The sequence below is a fragment of the Ambystoma mexicanum genome, chromosome 11 (assembly GCF_040938575.1).
Source record: "Ambystoma mexicanum isolate Mex_15411 chromosome 11, UKY_AmexF1_1, whole genome shotgun sequence".
In the NCBI taxonomy this organism is placed as follows: domain Eukaryota; kingdom Metazoa; phylum Chordata; class Amphibia; order Caudata; family Ambystomatidae; genus Ambystoma; species Ambystoma mexicanum.
The window spans coordinates 698805202-698825464 of record NC_090934.1 but is presented as its reverse complement, the minus strand read 5'-3'; positions in this window follow the sequence as shown (position 1 = coordinate 698825464).

The following is a 20263-nucleotide window of genomic DNA, read 5'->3' as shown; positions in this document are numbered from 1 at the left end:
CTTCTCGCCTGTGTCCCATTTTGCTGCAACATCTCTTTTAGCTACCATAATAGCAGCTGTCACTAACAGTCTCACATGTTTATTAGTCTCCCCCTCATTCCAGATGTTTAGCAGTCCAATTCTGAGCATTTGGTCGGTGCTGCCAATAGGGCCCTATCAATATTAGTGAACACCCTTTCCCAGAATTCTTGGATTTTGGGACATGACCATATTGCATGGAAAAAAGGAACTCTTGTCAGCCAGACATTTGAGGCGTGTTACCCATCTACACAGGAGCTCTGGTATTATACACCCTATGTATTATTTTGAATTGGATAAGATAGAATCTGTTGCTGATTCCTGCTCCATTGTTTAACATTAAGGCCTCCATCCATTCCTCCTCCTCGAGATGACAAACGTTGTTTTCCCATTTAAGTCAGAGTTGGAATAGTGGAGGGGCGCAGAAGATTAGTGTAGCTTGGTATAATGTTGCAATGGGTTTGGCTAGGATGTCATTAGTTACCAGGTTAACTTCGGGAGGGAAGCAATTTGCTTTCTGCAGATTTCAGATTTGCTTCTTTATAGCAGATCTCAGTCTGATATAAGCAAATTGCTCTCTGAGGTCCAAACGGTATCTATTCTATAATTCTCCAAAGGATAACATTCGATTTTCCTCCCAAATGTCGTCTATATTTTTGAAAATGATCTCTTCCCAACTGGGGAAGACCCCTATTTTTTCACCTCTGAGATGCCATGGTTGTTCCATAGTGTAATCCTGTAGTGCTTGTAGTGTAATCCTGCCCTTCCATCCCATAACCTTTAGTGTCTCAAACCTTGCTCGTAAAATCTGTTTGGTCGCTTGAGGTATGATTGTTTTGTGTAGAGATTTTTAAAACACCTGACATGGTGATGAGCCTCTCATGAATTAAATATCTAACTTTCGATAGTCTTTAGATTGTGCATTGTGTAACAATTTGTTGGCTACTGCAAGCTTAAAGGCCCAGGAATATTTGTGGGTGTCCAGGGCTGTCCGATAGCCCCTTCCCATGCTGAATTGATATAGGGTTTTGATTGCCACTTGCAGGATTCCTTCAGCCCAAAATACCTTCTTGGCTAGCCCTTCCATTTGTTGGAAAATTGCTGCTGGAACCTTTCCTGAGGTGTTTTGCAGGACATATGCGAGTCTGGGGAGAGAGATCCTCTTAAATCGGTGAGGGGGAATAGCGTTATAAAAGAAGAATTATAATTAAATAGATTGGCCCATCGCTGTGATTGGCAGTGTCGACCAGTGAACAGCATCACCTTTGAGTGTGATAATAATGGGGTTTATATTTTCGGCTATACGTTTCTCTTCGTTTTTACATGTTTAGATCCTTAGATATTTAAATTGGTTCCTTGCAAACTTTAAGATGTAGGGTTCTGATGTTGCTTGCTCTTCTCTCCCCCCTGCACAACCCCCTCCACCACAGGCAGCAACACAAACTTGAGTGTATTCCATTTGCCATATTCCTTCATCATATTCATAGCTCTGGGCCCAAGTGTTGCCGGTGTGCCCAGGAATATCAGAAGATCATCAGCATATAAAGAGAGACGATTACTAGCCTCCCGGCCATCTAAATCCCTCGATGTTGCTCCTAATCCACTTTTCTAGGGGTTTCATTGCTACCATAAACAGGAGTGGGGAGAGGAGACATCTAACCTTGTGCCGCTCTAGGGGAAGCATTTAGATATGTGGCCATTCCCCAGAACTCTGGCTAAAGGATCTTTATAAAGTAATTGAACCGATGACAGTTAATTATGTCTGAATCTCATTCCAGTGCCATTATCCCCGCTGGCGCCTCAAGAACCTCTCCCGTTAATAAGGCGTTATGGAGCATTCTTATATTCATTTGAATGGCACACGCTGTAAGAAACCCAGATTAGACAAAGTATATTAGACCGGATGCTCTTTTAATGGACCTACCGGCCAAAGTTTTGGACAGTACTTTGGATTCTCTGTTGAACAGTGAAATGGGGGAGTATGCTGAACACGAGTCTGGGGGTTTCCCTTTTCTATGTATCAAAACAATCTCGGCAGCTCCTAAGTCTAAGGGCAGAGATCTGATGTCCTTACTTGCCTTGTACATATAAAGGGGACACTAGCTGATGCCCCACCCCAACTTTTTCCACATATCTGCCGCATATCCATTAGAACCTAAGACTTTCCCAGATCGGGTATCTATCACCCCATTACTGCGCAGCTGGAAATTCCGAAAAAAAATGTTTCGATGTTTTTACTGTACATTTGACTACAATTATATGGGGTGGCGGGGGTTAGGTTAATAACAAATATGAGGGGTCTATGGAGAGGGCTGCAGCCCCAGCCTCCCGCATATAATTGCAGTTACATGCAAAAAGAAAGGAATTCGACATTTTTTTTTAGGCATTTTAAATTCACATTAATCACATAGATCCCTCAGATTGCAAGGCATTTATTGCATCTTCGACTTGTGTTATCGTGATGTCTTTTTCTTACTCTGCTGTTTGTTCTTCTGCCATTTGCGGCAGAGAGGTTAATTTCTCCTTTCCATGCAAGCAACAATGTTCCCAGATTTATCCCCCATTCTGTAGGCAGACTCTTTGCATCCCAATATGCCTGCTTAGCCGTGTCATTCGCGGCTATTTTATATTTTGCCTGTATTTTTCAAGCTCTCTGAGGGCTTTGAAGGACCCACTTGTTATGTATGTCTTCTGCAATATCACTTCAAACACTCTCTTCACTCTTTCTTTATGTTTAGCTGCAGTCTTGGATATATTTCTCCTTCTCAGAACTGACTTACATGACTCCAAGTTGGAAAGGGCGCCATGAACAGAACCTTTGTAGAGGCTAGAGTATTCCTCCGTTTCACTTTCTGTATCTCCCAAATGGTATGCATTAAGATGCCAAGTTCTGGTCCCTCTGTTCCCGTTTTCCGTTACAGTGCCTATGATGGGGGAGTGATCGGCAATTCCCCATGGTGGATATTATATTCTTTTCACCATGTGAATTCCGGTGACCTAGCATCTAATCTGGACAAAGGAGCAGCACACCTGAGTGAAATGAATAAACCCTTCCATCTAGATAAAGTTCTCTCTGTGCACCTTTCAGCCCCATGGCTTGTGTAAATGAAAATAGCTTAGTCTGCTTGTGATTCTTCCTATTGGTGGTTGTCCACCTGTCAGCCTGTTTACCCATGGCATCATTAAAATCATCCCTAAGTCTAGTCAGCATTATATTCTAGTAATATTCTTATAGTAGGTGTAAATACAATTCAGCGGGTGGATCATATACGTTAAGGAGTGTCAGTTGTTCCCCCATAGAGACCCTTTGCCAGGATATATCTGCCACTCATGTCTTTAACCCAGTTTGTGATTAGTAATGGTAGTGTTTTATGGCGACTGCATGTTCTACTACTGTGTATTGCCTTTTGTTTAGAATCTTGCAGCAGTTGGCCAAAACGGTTTCCTGGAGCATGACTGTATCTGGGTGGTGCTGTGCTCAGAATTTTGCCACTGTACCTCATTTGATTTTCTCCAGCATGGGGTCTCACATGCTCATGAATATTCCCCGTCGTCAGGCTGGGAATCCTCGGTAAAGAAAAAATCAGTATCAGTTTCGTTTCTGATCTGTCTTTCGTAGTAGTAACCAATCACTGATCTCTGCGTCATACTGACCACAGCCAATGACTGCCCTCTACCTAAGCTCCGCCTCTGGCAGCCATCTTCAGATTTTTACCGCACGTTCAAGTGTTGGGAGTCCTCGTGCTTAGCTCTCGAGCTTTTACTGCGTGTTTCGCGCTTTTTCAGGTGAATTTTCACATTTTTTTGGTTAATCGAGCCTCAAGCTCCACCGTTTCTGCTCCTGTTAACGGCTACCCGTTGCAGGATTTTCCTATGCTCCTCAAGGGTGAAGATTTCATCGAATCAACTTCTTGGAGGATTCCAGAAGATTCGCGGCCTACTTCGAGATGGCCCAGGATGCGAGTTTGTCGCCCGGATCCAAGCTGTTTCGCAGCTGCCCTGGATGCGGGCTGCAGAATGTGTTTAAGGAAGACGAACATTCGCGATGCCTCTACTGTCTTCATGGGGACAAGACTCATGTAGAGAAGGACTGCCAGTTCTGCAAGAACTTGTCGGAGCAGACCATGAGGGACCGTCGATCCCGTCTCGCCAGCTGGTTGGAGAAGGGCTCAACGGGTGAGAAGAAGAAGAAAGGGTCCGAGCGGGCTTCTAAGTCCTGTGCGGGCGCCCCGGCGACGAGGGCCCAACACCAGGCCAAGCGCCGCGAGTCCGCTGGCTCCGGGAGCGCCGAAAGGTCGGGCTCTTCGGTCGCCAGGCAGGGTGCACCTTCCCCGGCACCGTCAACCACGAGCCAGCGCTACGGTTTGGGGAAGAGGAAGTCCGAGACCCCGGGTAAGCTTCGTGAGAAGCCCCGTCCGATCTCGGAAGAGGGGGAGCGAGGCGTCACCCCTCCCCGAAAGAGAAGGCCCGAGACGCACCTAAGGTGGTGAAGGCCCCTACCCAGCAGGCAAAGGCCTCTATCGAGGCGATCGCGGCGACTCTGGCCAAGCCGGCAGAGACCCCGCCAGCAGAGACTGCCTCCGGGACTAGAGTTTCCCTGCCGCCAAGGAGGGAATCCTCTTTTCAGCCCATCGTCGTGGCCGCCATGATGGAAGAAGCGAGGGGGGGCACGGTAGCCTCCTCGAGCTCGGAGTCAGCCTCGGAGGAGGAACTGACCGAGGCCGTGAGGAACCTCGAAGTCCAATTCGAGAAGGTTCGATCCCATAAGGAAGATCCTCGGGAGATAACCGAGGAAGACGACGATGGCGAGGAAGAGCAGCCTTCCCTTCCGGCGCAGCCGGAACCTAGGCCTCAGGATGGCTCGGCGGCCATTTTGTCTGCGATCCAGTCCTTATGCTCTGAGATAAGGACGAGGTTCCCACGGCCCAGGCCGGAGGACCCGCAGCCTGGCCCGTCGGGAAGTCCTCAGAACAAACGACGGAGGACCCAACCCTCTCCTCCGCTCGCCCCCGTAAGGCCTACAGTTCCCTCCTCATCTTCCCACGAGTCGGGAGATGACGGTGCGTTGGGCTCGACGACGGGTTCTGAGGGCGACGACGGAACGGGTCTCCCGTCTCCCGTCGCACGGGCCTCGCCGCCCAACGAGATTGGCTCATTCCACGCCATGATCGCCAGGGCGTCCGAATTGTTCCAGCTCTGCCCGGAGGAGCAGAAAAAGGAAGGTTTCCTCTATCAGCGCCGGGAGGCCAAGAGGAAGACTGTCATTGCGGTGCCTCTAATCGATGACATCTGGGAGGAGGGCCTGTCGGTTCTCAAAAACCCCTCCACAGCACCAGCCAAACAGGACCGGTACGAGAAGAACTACCGGGTCCCCGAAACCTCTCCCCTGTGCCTCAGGGCCCAGCCAACGCCAGACTCGGTCGTCTCGGCGGCAGCGAAGAAGAAAGCGGCGGGGCCAGGAGCCTCGACGTCGAATTCCCCGCCGGACGGCGAGGGAAAGAAGTTGGACGCCATGGGGCGGCGGGTCATTTCGTCTGCGGCGACGCCGATCAAAGCGGCCAACGCCCTGGCGATCGTGGCCCGTTACGAGAGGGAGCTCTGGTTTAAGCTGGCCCCCATATTGGACTTCCTGCCGGACGGCAAGAGGTCCGAGGCCCTGGAAATACTGCAAGAGGGCGAGGTGGCGTCAGACCACGCCATAACGGTGGCAACCGATATTGCCGATACCGGGTTCTGCCAGCTGGGCAACGGTGTTTGCCTACGACGACGGAGTTGGCTCCGGGCGACCGACTTCCGTCAGGACGTCCAGACCAGGGTGTTGGACATGCCGTTCGACGGCAGCAACTTGTTCGGGAAGGCGGTGGACGAATCCCTCCAAGCCATATAAACGGACACAGAGACGGCCCGCGCCCTAGGAGCCCTTCAGCAACGACGGCCCTTTCGGAGCTCCGGAGGCAGACAGGGTGCCTCCAAGGGATCCAGCGGTGGCTCGTCGTCCTACCGCCAGGCGGCACGCTCCTCGTCTCAGGAGGCCTACAGGGGTCGCGGCAAGCAGGGAGCGCCTCGCCGCCGTCTTCAAGGTGGCCAGGGCGGCAAGGCCACCACCTCCAAGTAGGACTGAACCGGCCGTGGTCTCGGGCCCCCACCGAAGCACCCCGGTGGGAGGCCAGCTGACGAATTTCGTCGGCGTGTGGAAGTCCATCTCCACCGACCGTTGGGTGCTGGATACCCTGGCAAGAGGACACTCTATCGAATTCCTGAAGAAGTGCCCTCACGTTCCACCTGTGGCCAGGAAGGAAAATCACATCCCGCAACTGCTGTTAGAAGTACGGGCGATGCTCAGGAAAGGCGCCATCGAGCTTGTCCCGAAGAGGCTCCGGGGCTCCGGGGTGTACTCAAGGTACTTCCTCGTCAGGAAGAAGACGGGCGGCTGGCGCCCCATCCTGGACCTTCGTCGTTTGAACAAATACATCAGATCACAAAAGTTCAGGATGGTCACCCTCCAGCACGTACTGGGACAGCTGGAGGAAGGCGACTTTCTATCGTCGTTGAACCTGGAGAATGCATACTTCCACGTTCCCATCCTCAAAAGTCACCGAAAGTTCTCAGGTTCGTCGTCCAGGGACGCCACTACCAATTCAGAGCACTGCCGTTCAGATTGAAGTCGGCCCCAGGGTCTTTACCAAGTGCCTAGCACCAGTGGCGGCCCGGCTGCGCCGGCAGGGGATTCACGTCTACCCCTACCTGGACGACTGGCTCATCCGCTCAAGAACGAGGGAACTCACCGTCGAACACACTGCGAGGACCGTCCAGCTACTCACAGACCTGGGATTCGCCATAAACTACCCAAAGTCCCACCTGGTGCCGTCGCAGGTGGCCCTGTTTCTGGGAGCGAAGCTCAATACAGTGAGGCGCCTGGCGGCCCCGTCGGAAAAACGAACGAAGACCATTCTAGGCAAAGTGCAGCGCCTGCTAGCCACGGACGTGGCCAGGGTGAGGTCCCTCAAGTCCCTCCTGGGGATGATGTCCTCCTGCATCTACCTGGTGCGTCTCTGCAGACTACGGATGCGCCCTCTTCAAGAATTTCTCGACGCCCGTTGGATGCAGGCGACAGGCACCTTCGAAGACAGGGTCCCCCTCAACGAGGTGTTCCGGCGGGCGATTCAGTGGTGGGGCGTTCGAGCGCACCTCACGGCGGGCAAGGACTTTCAGACGCCGGCGTACCAGGAGACGGTGACGACGGACGCCTCCCTGGAAGGTTGGGGTGCCCACACCAGAGATCTCCACGCAAGAGGCCTCTGGCTCCCGGAGGAGAGGCTCCTGCACATCAACGTCCCGGAACTCCGAGCCGTGTTCTGGGCTCTCAAATCGTTCCTCCTGTCGCTCAAGGGCAAGGTGGTGCAGATCTTCACGGACAACACCACGACAATGTTTTACATACGGAAGCAGGGAGGCACCAGATCCCCAGCCCTATCCAAGGAGGCACAGGATCTGTGGCACTGGGCGGTCGCCCAGGGGATGTTCCTGGTTCCCTTCCACCTGGCAGGAGAAAGCAACACCATCGCCGACTCGCTCAGCAGGGAGCTGCGCGCGTGTCACGAGTGGGAACTGCGCCAGGATCAGGTGGATCAACTCTTCCGACGATGGGGCAAACCCCAAATCGACCTGTTCACAACAGCGACGAAATCGAAGTGCAAGAGGTTCGCCAGCAGGTTTCCCCAGCCGAGAAGCATGGGCGATGCGTTCTCGTTCCCCTGGGATGGCCTATACCTGTATGCGTTCTCTGCGTTGCCGTTGCTGCTTCGACTCATCAGCCAGCTCAAGAGGTCCCGGTGCAGGATGATCCTCGTTGCACCGGCGTGGCCGAGGCAGATCTGGTTCCCGGACCTTCTGGACTTGTCAACGTCCCCTCCCATCAAGCTGTCAGCGGACGCGGACCTTCTCTCCAGAGAAGGAGGCGCCATCTTCCACCACGACCCGGCGTCGCTGAACCTGCAGGCTTGGCTCCTGCAGCGCTAGAGTTTGGAGGCTACGATATACCGGCCGATTGAAGAGAGGTTCTTGCAAAGGCCAGGGCGTCCTCGACTCTCAAATGCTACAGTCATAAGTGGAAGAGGTTCTCTATCTGGTGCCGAGCACAGAAGATCAACCCCCTACGGATTACGGCCCCTCAAGTGCTGCCGTACCTGCTATCGCTGGCAAAGGCTGGGCTAGCCCATGCCTCCATTAAGATTCATCTGGCGGCGATCTCCAGATATACCAGAACCACAGGACGGACGTCCCTGTGGTCCCATCGACTGGTAAAAGAGTTTATGAAAGGACTGTTCCGGTCGTTCCCGCCGGTGAAGGCCCAGGCTCCGGCGTGGGAACTTAACGTGGTGCTGACCAGGCTCATGGGGCCCCCATACGAGCCGAGGCACTCCGCACCGATGAAGTTTGTGTCGTGGAAGACTGCATTCCTGGTGGCCATTACCTCCGCACGACGAGTGGGAGAGATCCAGGCCCTATCCTGCAAAGCACCATACTTGACTTACCATGCCTCGAGGGTGGTGCTTAGGACGCACCCCTCCTTTATGCCCAAGGTGCCGTCGGACTTCCATCTTAATGAGCCCTTGGTGTTACCTGTTTTCTTCCCGTCTGCTTCGTCGCCGGCCGAGAGGACTTTGCACTCGCTGGATATGGCTAGAGCGCTGAAGTTCTACGTGGACCGCATGAAGAGTTTCCGGAGGACATCACAGCTGTTTGTGAACTTTGGACCTGTGAATCAAGGGAAGGCTCTCTCGAAGTCTTCTATTTCCAGATGGCTCTCCGGCTGCATCATGCACTGCCACTGGTTGGCTAACCGACCGCTGCCAGGCCGTCCGAGAGCCCATTCGACCAGAGCGATCGCTGCTACTACGGCGTTCTTATCTGGTGTGCCCCTGCTGGGCATCTGCAGGGCTGCTACGTGGAGGTCGACGCACACCTTCACGAGATTCTACTGCGTCGATCGGGATTCCAGGGAGGAGTCCAGGGTCGGCCAAGCAGTGCTGCGCAACCTGTTCGCCTGAAGGTGAGCCTGGTGAGGAGGTAAGAGATGCTTAATGTTGAGTTTTTTTTTGTATTGCTTTATGTTGAGCCTTTTGCCACCTCCCGTGGTTGTGCATGTGTGTACTGCTATTTATTCTTATATTCATGAGCATGTGAATCCATGCCAGACCCCATGCTGGAGAAGGAACAAGTTACTTACCTGTAACTGTTGTTCTCCAGCATGGGTCTGGCATGGATTCACATGCGAACCCTCCCGCCTACCCCTCTGCGGCTCTTCACTTGGTCATACTGCCTCTTCACGTGCTACCAAATCTGAAGATGGCTGCCAGAGGCAGGGCTTAGGTAGAGGGCAGTCATTGGCTGTGGTCAGTATGACGCCGAGATCAGTGATTGGTTACTACTACGAAAGACAGATCAGAAACGAAACTGATACTGATTTTTTCTTTACCGAGGATTCCCAGCCTGACGACGGGGAATATTCATGAGCATGTGAATCCATGCCAGACCCATGCTGGAGAACAACAGTTACAGGTAAGTAACTTGTTCCTTATCGCACAAACCACTCACATTCAATGACATAAAAACAATCTCTTTAGCTTACTTAACTTACTTAACTTCAGTGCTATCTTGGGTCATACTCTTTCTTCTGGTATTTTTCCAGTGGAGTTTCAAGAGTGTTCCCCCCACGCCCCCACACTCCCAGGGTCAGATGTCACTATGACTGAATTAACAGCTTGTAACAGCATTACTCCCCTCCCCCCTTATACCGAATTTAGTCTTTGCGAGTGAGAACTCAGCTGTAATTTGGCCAAAATCCAGCTATTCGACTTCAGCCGAATGCCTGCCGGGTAGAGTACTCACTCAGAGCTGAAAGTCTCATAAACTGGGCTTGCAACACATTCAAAGGTCCCCGGGTCTTGCACATGTGTCCCCCATTGCTGCTTTTTTTAATGACCTGGGGGGCCGACAGGGCAAGGCCCGGCAAAACCCCCCACCAGCAACAATTCCAGGGGTCCCCGTGTCTTGTTGCTCTGACGGCCGCTGATGCTACTTTTTTTAAATGAGTGGTGGAGGGCACCAGGGCAAGATTTGGCGACCCCCCCCCCCCCAGCAACAATTGTCGGGGTCGCTGGGTCTTGTCCTACTGGGACTGAGTTCACAGGGGCTTGCCCTTGTGTCTCCTGCTGCTGCTTTTTAAGAAAACGATTCCTTGGAAACCCCGCTGATGCTTTTCTTTGAAAATGAGTGGGAGCCGCCAGCGAAGACCCGGGGACCCCTGCAATTGTTCAAATTTTATAGGTTTTCTTTTTTCACAAAAAGCAATGACACTCAGCTCCTAGTCCACCTCAGAATTGTATGCTGGCCATCACAAACTGCATGAGCCCCAGTTCTCTAAAGCTCACTTCTGGCAAAACAGGTGATGATCGTCAGTGGCCCCTTCACCCTCCTGAGCCCGCATCTGCTTCCATTACCCCCTATCTCTTCTGTTAAAAAGGATGGGGTCAAACTAGACTCTGTCTCTGTCTCTCTCCATCTCTCCTCTCTCTCTCTCTCTCTCTCTCTCACTTTCATTGCCCAAATAGATCAGGTAGTCTCCTTCTTCTTTCATTGGCTTCATCTCCTTTATCAAATATTCCACTTCCTCTCCCCTTTTGCGCGCACCTCTGCAGTTACAGTGCTAGTGCAGTGTCGTCTGGACTCCCTGGGAGACGCCTAAATCACCTGCAGAAAGTTCAAAAGACAGCTGCTTGTCTTATTGCTAAATCCTTGAAGTTTGCTCCTGCCACTCCCCCTCTTCTATTTCTCCACCTTCTCCCTGCCCATTTCAGGATCTTATTCAAATCTCTTTGGTCTTCATCACAAGATTGCCATTCATTCTGACGAGTTACTGCCGAACTGGTTTAACATTACCTCTACTTGGTCTGGCGAAATTACTGACACTGGAATAACAGTGACTTTGTCCCTATTTTTGGAGTGTATAGGACTTGATTGGGATTTTGGAGGAGTTAACACAAGCAGTAATTTTGCTGCAGTTAATAGCTGGAGGTTAAGTAGAGATGATACCTCTATATCCCAGAGAACAATTCTACAGTAAATTATTTACCTCCATTTCTTTTTGCACGGCCAAACTCGTAATGAGGCTTTCAATGGATTGCATTCTCCCGCAGATTTCTCATCAGATAGATATCCTTCCAGCATCATCTGCTTGGAAACTTTATCGAAAGGGGGCATAGTATGACTTGACATCCACCATCGACTCCTCTTGACACGCCCGCGCCACTCGGCGACTTCAGAAGTGACATTGGCTGTATATATATTACGTCATTACGCCCCTGTACCTCAGTTCCTTTTTCCACGCACTCAGCACGCTGATTTTCAGAACGTTCTCATGAGAGAAATGTTCCATTTGACATTCGTCAAAATGTCGGGCCCTAAGGCTTCGGTATTCAAATGTTGGCAGGACTGCAACTTGAAAATGTTGATCACCGACAAGCATGACATCTGCTTGTGGTGTCACGATATTGAGGAGTGCGGTTCCCTGCCAACAAATGAAGCTGAAATCCCTTAGGAAGTGATCGGTGAAATCAGTGCATGGGAAGCCTCTATCGATGTCCCTGGCATGTTCAACCGTCAGGTCGTCGGGCCAAGAGACCGACGGCCCCAATCCTGAAAAAGAGGACAGGCACCACAAGAAGGTGAAGAAACGTTTCCACTCCCGAAGCCCTTCGTCATCTTTATCTTCACATAAGGACAAGAGACGTCATCAATGCAGACATGACTCCATTTAGTTAGAAAAACACAGTAAGATCTGCCTGTCATCGGTCATGTCGAGATAAGAGTGGGAGGCGTTCAAAGAGCAAATGCTCCGGCTTTTCCAGAAAGCCACGGCCGATACGACTCCGGTCTTGACACTGCATCCGAATAGGGCACTAGTTATGCCCAGAGGTTCAGGCCCAACGGAGCCATGTCTGGTCTTACACCCTTGCGCTCAACCATGATGACCCAGAAACCAGCTGTAGCTTTGAGGGGCAGCAGCGCTGATAGGCCTGGTAGGAACGACTCCATCGGCGTCGAAGTCAGAGCTGAAAGTCAAAAGTTCCTTTGTTCCCGAATCTCGATCAGTGGTTGATTTGCGATGTCCAGGGGGACCAAGTGTTTTATGGCTTTGAGCCTATGGTTAGGTGGCTGGAGAATATGATTCCTTCTGTGATCAAGTAGATTTGCTTGCTCTGGCCGGAAAATTGCATGACGCAAGCAGGTTAGTTGAATCTCCCGAACTGGATCTGCAACAGGCCCTCATTATGGCCACCCCAATGCACAGTACAGAAGGACTGTCAAAAGGGTAGTCGAAGCCTTGGATCTAGGCTCCCCGGCTAAACCCCTGTCTGCCTATGAATTAACGGATGTCCCAGCTGTGAATGCAGAACTCACAAAAAAATACAAGCCGGCAAAGAGGGATTTACCCTTCCAGTTATCCCACGCCATGCCAGAAGGACTAGTGGTACAATCCTCTACAGTGACCTCTAGACAAGCCACATCAACCTCCAAGCTTCATACAGAGAGGGAATGCAAGAACACGGATGCCCTGGCCAAAAAAATCTTCGCCCCAGGGATCATGGCCCTGAAGGCAGTCAATGCATCGTGTGCATACGCCAAATGTTCTCATGGACTGTGGAGGCTTGTGGCGGAAGTGGCAGAACAAATCCCAACTGGTGAAATGAGGGATGGGTTTCTACGTATCATTGACGATGGCAAGGAGGTGTCATGCCAAACACTGCAGTCAGGCCTGGACACTGCGGATTACGTAGTCCCTGCAGTGGGACCGCCCACTGTTTTAAGGAGGTCAGTTTATCGTCACAGTTAAGAACTCTCACCCAATCTCCAAGCTAAACCTCAGGACATAGCTTTCGATAGTGAGCACCTGTTCTGCCTGAAGGCCGACGAATCTTTGGAGAAGTTCAAGGACTCCTAGTTAGCCTCCAAGTCAACGGGCCTAGCTGTGCAGCAAGCAGCAAAGCAGTCTTTCAGCTTCTCCTCTAAAGGTAGGGTACAGACGGTACACTCTGTTTGGAAAGAGGGCACAGCTCCCGGAAGCCAGGCAAGGGCAGAGGAATTTTTCGTGTCCCTCCCACTAAGCCGCTTTGAGTTCTCCTCACATGTTCCTCTGGCTGGAGGGAGAATTTCCAAGCACTGGGACAGGCGGAAGGAGATAACAATCGATGCCTGGGCTTTGCAGGATGTCAAATGGATGTACTCTCTACCTTTCTTAAGAAAACTACCTGACAGACCACCAGAAGTGGAGCTCTAGGAAGAACTGAGAGCCCTGTTGTTGAATGGTGCAGTAGAAGAGGTGACACCCGAGCAGAGAGGATCAGTTGGTACTCTTGCTATTTTCTGGTACCCAAAAAAGGTTGAGGATCCATCCCATGCTGGACCTCAGGGCCTTGGACAAGTTCCTGGAGAAGGACAAGTTCAGGATGGGGATATTGAATGAAATTATCCAGGCTCCGCAACTCCAAGACTGGTTGGTGTTGCTGGATCGTATTTTCATGTGCCAATTCATCGGAAGCACAAGCAGTTCTTGAGATTCATGATCGGGGACACTCGCTATCAATTTAAGGGGCTCCCCTATGTCTTAACTTCCACTTTAAGGGGCTCCCCTTTGTCTTAACTTCCACACCACTGGTTTACACCAGTGTTGGTGGTGCACCTCAGGAGAACCGGTGTTCACATATTCCCATACCAGGGCGACTGGCTGATCTGGGAAAGGTCTCTGTAGCTGTTATCGACGCAGCTCGAGGAAACCCGCACTCTGCTTCAGGATTTGGGCTTCTCCCTAAATTTCCAGAAGTCCCATGTCACGCCAGAACAGAAGCTCCAATTCATCGGAACAGTCCTCGATACATGGGTGGGGAAGGCTTTTCCCACCGGAGAAAGTGTCACCAGTGTCTGGCAAAGGGCTGAGATTTTCCAGAGCTACGACATTCTACCAGAGGCTTCCTTCCTCTGCCTCTTAGTTCTCATGGCTTCCTGCATTTTTTGGTGCCATAGGCCAGACTGTGAATGCCATCTCTGCAGCAGCTGCTGTTGAGGGATCAGTGGTCATAATACATTGATACCATGAAGAACATTCTCAAGGTGTCAAGGTCAGTGGCCAGCGACCTCTCTTGTTGGGCCGACAGAGAGAAAAACATGATGGCTTGGGAACCCTTTTGGCCACTGAGGCCCCAAGCCCTTAAGGGTTGGGATCTGTGCTTCAGTTGTCCATTTAGCAGGAGTGGAGAATGTGTTGGTGGATGCTCGGAGCAGGCAGAGCACAGTCTCACGTGAGTGGCAAGTGTGCCAGGAGGTTCTTGAAAAGTACTTGAAAAGACCTTCGCTCAGTGGGGTACCCCAACAGTGGATCTATTTGCTACAAGGACAAATGGGAAGTGCAGACAGTTTTGCTTGAGGGAATTCCGAGCAGAGGGTGCAATGGGGACGTGTTCCTTGTTGAGTGGGTCTTCAACCTCCACTATGTGTCCCGTCAGATACCTGTCACTCTGGGTTCTCAGGTTGAGGCTTTGAACCACCATGGTCTTGATCAGCCTGGATTGGCCAAGAAGAACATGGTACTCAGAACTTCTGGATTTGATCATATACCCACCTCTCTGGTTGCCTTGACGACCAGACCTCCAATACGAGTCCGAAGGTTGGGTGTTTCACCCGAATGCAGAATCCTTAAACCTTCGATCGTGGCACTTGAGGGGATGAGTTATGATGACTGGGACCTCTCAGAAAAGGTATTTGAGGTGCTATTACCTGCACACAGACCTTCTACAAGATCTTTGTATGCGTGCAGGTCGAGATAACTGGAGGTGTGGTGTAGGGAATGTAGTGGTGGGACCCTATCGCTTGTCCCACCACTACAGTGATGGAGTTCCTTCTGTCACTGTCCTCTGCAGGCCTTCAGATAGGCACAGTCAATGGCTATTTGGCGGCTTTGTCTGTGTTTAAGAGGTCGGCGGATCAAGGATCCTTTTTCACGATTGTGGTAAGGACCTAATCCCTGAAAGGCCTTGTAAATAAGTTGCCGTCTACTCTGTTTTTGGTTCCGGACTGGGACCTAAACTTGCTTTTGACATTTTTGATGGTGGCTCTGTTTGAGTCTGTGCATTCTTGCCCTATCAGGCTGCTTACCCTGAAAATGGCTTTCCTGGTGGAAATCACTCCAGCAAGACATGTAAGTGAGCTTCAGGCCACCTTTCATATGATTTTTCAAGGAGAAGGCTACGCTCAAGGTGCGTCCGAAATTTCTGCCAAAAAGTGGTTTCTGAATTCCACGTGTCCCATAGCATTGATTTGCCGTTTTTTTTTATCCTCTAAGGATGAGGAAAGGCTACACAGCCTGGACCCTAAGAGGGCACCCAGCTTTTTACGTAGCTAGGAAACCAGAATGTAGGCGTGACAACCAACATTTTGTGGCTTTCTCTCTGTCCAGGAAGGATCTAGCTGTGCCAAACAGACAATCGCTTGCTGGGTAATTCTCTGTTATCAGAGAGCAGGTAAAGATCTTCCACCACAAAAAAGAACAAAAAAAAGGATCTGCCACCAGGCATCAGAGCATATTCCACCATGGTTGTGGCAGCATCACCCGCATCGCAGAGCGGTTTGCTGGTGAAGGAAATATGTCGCTCCACACGTTCACAAAGCATTACTGGTTAGATGTGGCATGCGGTTCGGATGCTCGATTCGGAGAGCGGTATTGCCGAGCTTCCTTGTCTGAGGGCTTTCATCCTGTCTTTGCACTCTGTACTGAGTTGGGAGTCTACCTGATCAGGGATCTGCAGAAGAATGCAATCCATTGAAGGAGAAACCACTTATAGGTAATGTTCTTTCTATGGATTCTTCTGCCGCAGATTCCTCATCACCCTCGCATTATGCCCTGCTTTGAAACTGGTCTGCTTTCTAAATCGGGTTGTTCTCTTCTAATGAGACGAGGTTATGGTGATTATGTGCGAGGCACAATTTGATGCCTCATTTTATAAGTACTGTTCGCAGGTTGCTTCTAGTATGTTCTGTTCCTCACAAAAAATAAATGATACATTTTAAAAATGTTTTTTGGCTGTCTTGAAGCCGAATCCTATGAATTGTTCCTGCACGGCTGCTGAACGCCAGGGAAAAAAGGTGGCGAACTGAGGTACTGGATGTAGTGATGAAATATATATATATCTATATATATATCTATATATATATCTATATATATATATATATTTCTGAGGCTTGTGGAATCTGCTTAGATCACATGCTGTGCATAGTCCGACATCTAGTGGAAGCTGCGGAGTATTACAGTTTGTTTTTCGAAACTCGAAAATGGGCGTCGACACAGGCGTGCCAGTAATACTATCCCTAGTGTGACGTCCACTGTACCCAAGATCCCTCACGCGTCTAGGATCCTCAGATTGTTTTTTTCCGCCATACTGGTCGGAAGCATCTTGCGGAGTCCCCTGGCCTTAGCCATACTTGAAAGAGGCACAGATAGAACGGTCCGACTCGGTGTCCTCTGGGCGCTCTCGATCGAGATCGCCTCATGACGCAAGGCAATCATCCACTCTTGCCAAGAGTGCCTCGCTCCCTAGATTAACGGAAGTTCGATCGTCGGAAGACGAAGACGACTTCCACCCCCAGGCCGCGCTCCAGGAGACCGAGGCCGCAGTTAACACCAGCGAGGCCCCACGCTCGAAACAAGTTACCTCTCCCGACCCTCGATGCCAGGCGTCGAAAGTCTCTGGGGCCTCCAAGGGGCAGGGAAAACATTTTTCCACGCACGGGGAGGGGGGGAAACAGTGGAAAGCACAGCCTTCCACTCCTGTAAGACCATCCTTCCACCCTAAGCAGACAGACACACATAAATCTACTGGGACATCAACATCCAGCAAGGGTACCCTTGATAAGTCCTCTAAGTTGCCTACTAAAGTCATACCCTGTTCCAAAGAATGGTCCAGTGAAGACATAGACAGGGTCATGTCAAGGATGTCTTCCTTAGCTGATTTTTATGACAAAAACCCAGAACATTTCCTTTCGTATGACCCTCAAGGGGCCACACCCTCAGGCTCCTCTGATCCTATCCCCCTAAGTAAAAAGGCCCGGTTCGAAAGACCTGAACCCTTCGAGGTGCAGCCTTACTCTACTCCATACTCTACTCCACACCCCAGATACCAAGGACAGCCTTTCCCTGAAGGGGACCAGGAGTTCACCGGGACTGAATACTATGCGGATGATGAGGACCTGGAGGAGGTAGAAGATGAGCAGGAAATTTACAGAGTAGATTCCCCGGTAGAGAGCGAAGCCCCAGTTACCGACTCGCCAGTTGATAACCAGCCCCTCCTTAATGAAGTTCTCGCTCGTGCAGCAGAACATTTTCACATCGACACCCACGGTGTACAGGAGGAAAGGGACTTCGCAGAAGAGTTGGTGGGAGAGAGGAGGCCGGTCGCTCAGACCATCCCTATCCTTAAATCCATCCAACGTAGAATAGATCCATCCCTGGTGAATCCTAACCTCACCAGAGCCGTCAACCCCAGAGTCGAAAAACTTTTTCGGGCAGCCCAGTCTGACCCTCTGTATATAAGAGGACATCTTAAACCAGACTCCATAGTGGTTACCAACACTCGGAAGAGGGCTGGGACACCCTTATCGTCGTCAGAAGCTCCTCCCGACAAGGAGAGCAAAAGACTGTACGGGTTTGGCAGGAAGGTAGCCTCAACGTCCGCCTACCAAGCAAGGATCGCAAACTCCACCACCCTGTTGGCAAGTTACAACTGCCATCAATGGGAAGAGGTCGCGGCGCTCATAGCCTCTGCTCCTGAACCGTTAAAGGGCCAGTTGGCTCGGATCTCGGCAGAAGGGAGAGCCGTGTCTGGCTGCATATTAAAAGCAACTTTCGACGCCGCGGACAACGCAGGAAGATTGATAGCAGAAGGTACTGTTATCAAGAGACATGCGTGGTTACGGCAGTCAGGGTTCAAAACAGAAACCCAGGCTTCATTAATAGACAAGCCGGTGGAACCCGATCTATTGTTTGTGAAAGCGGTCGAAGACGCACTTAAGAATGCCAAGGTCGAGTACGAGACTCTCAAATCCCTTGGCCAGTTTACCAACAAACCCCCTAACCAGAGGGGGAATAGTAATTTTCGTCGCCCACGCGGCCAAAATTCACAAAGAGGCAACTATGCCCAAGGACAGGGTACACAATGGAACAACAACCAGCAGTCTACCCAAAGTTACGGCAGGGGTAACAAGAGAGGTCGTGGAAGAGGCAGAGGCAGCCCCAACAAGGGAGGGGGCACGCCTCCACCAAAGCAGTGACGCTCAGTTCAGGGTCCCTTCTCACGCAACCCCAGTAGGGGGACGCATTTCCAACTTCACCCAGGCTTGGAAGGGATCACCTCAGACAGATGGGTGCTGTCAACAGTGTCCACAGGATATTGTATAGAATTACTGCAGCGTCCCCGGAACCACCCTCCACGACAAAGAATACACTCCTTAGAACATCAGAAGATCCTTCTCGAGGAGATCGCCATTCTGCTAGAAAAGGACGCGATAGAACTCGTCCCAGGACACCAGGTAAACAAGGGTATCTATTCAACTTACTTCCTTGTGCCAAAGAAAGATTTGACAATGCGCCCAGTACTGGACTTACGGCCTGCCAACAAGTATGTCAAGCCCCAAAAATTCCGTATGACCATGCTACAAGAGGTAATCCCCCTCCTAAAAAAGGGGGAGTACATGGCAACCTTGGATATGAAAGATGCTTATTTTCATATTTCCATGCTCCCAGCCCACAGAAAATACTTGCGCTTCAAGGTAGACAGTCGCCACTACCAATTCAAGGTACTGCCCTTCGGGATAGCTTCAGCACCAAGGGTATTCACCAAGGTACTGGCGGTGGCAGCTGCACACCTACGCAGGGAGGCAATCCCAGTGTACCCTTATCTGGACGACTGGCTCATAACGGGGGAAACCCCAGGAATTTGCAGGTCAAACATTCAGAGGACTATCGACCTCCTCCACGAATTAGGCTTCTCTATCAACGAGAAGAAGTCAAGTCTGGTGCCAAGCACCTCAAAACAGTTCCTAGGAGCAATCCTAGATACTCAGAAAGGGTTGACCTTCCCTTCGGAAGAGAGAATTCGGAATATACTACTGCAGATTCCACATTATCAGTCAGGTCAACAAATAACGGTACGCAAAGCAATGCGGTTACTGGGCATGATGGCGTCATGCATTTACCTGGTCCCCCACGCGCGTCTGCGCATGCGTCCCATGCAGGAATGGTTGGCGAAACAGTGGTCTCAGGCAAGTGGTCAGTGGGACGATCTAGTGGTCGTTTCGCCAACACTCGTACAGAGCTTACACTGGTGGACAAGAGAGAATCTCGCAAGGGGAAAACCCTTTTACGATCCCGAAGTACAAGCAGTGGTGACTACAGATGCATGCCTGACTGGGTGGGGAGCTCACCATCTCCACCACACAGCTCAGGGTCTCTGGTCTCACTCAGTAGCCAAGAACCACATCAACCTGCTGGAACTTCTGGCAGTATTCCGAGCGATTCGGGCGTTCGAGCCCCATCTGCTAAACTTGTCGGTGCAGATCCGGACGGACAGCACGACAGCCATGTTCTATCTGAACAAACAAGGAGGGACTTGTTCGCCAAATCTGTCCAAGCTTGCCCAGAAAATCTGGATATGGGCACTCAGACGGAACATCTTCCTGTCATCACAACATGTTCCAGGGGAGCTCAATTCCCTAGCGGATGCCCTAAGCAGAGACTCCCTCCCAGAAGAACACGAATGGGTCCTTCACAGAGATATCGTAGAGGATCTCTTCTCTCAGTGGGGTTTCCCCACTATAGACCTATTCGCCACAAGCGAAAACAAACAATGCCCAGGATTTGCATCCAGGTTCCCCCAGCCAGACTCCCAAGGGAACGCCCTGTGGATGAACTGGTCAGGGATGTTTGCGTACGCTTTTCCACCAACTCCTCTCATCAGGAAGGTGGTGTACAAGATGAACAAGGAATCGATGACGCTCATCCTAGTTGCTCCCATGTGGGCGAGACAACCATGGTTTCCACACCTACGCAGGATGGCGGTGTGCGAGCCCATCAAACTCCCAGCCTGGTACAACCTACTGTCCCAGCAACAAGGTCAAACAGTGCACCAGGAACCCAACT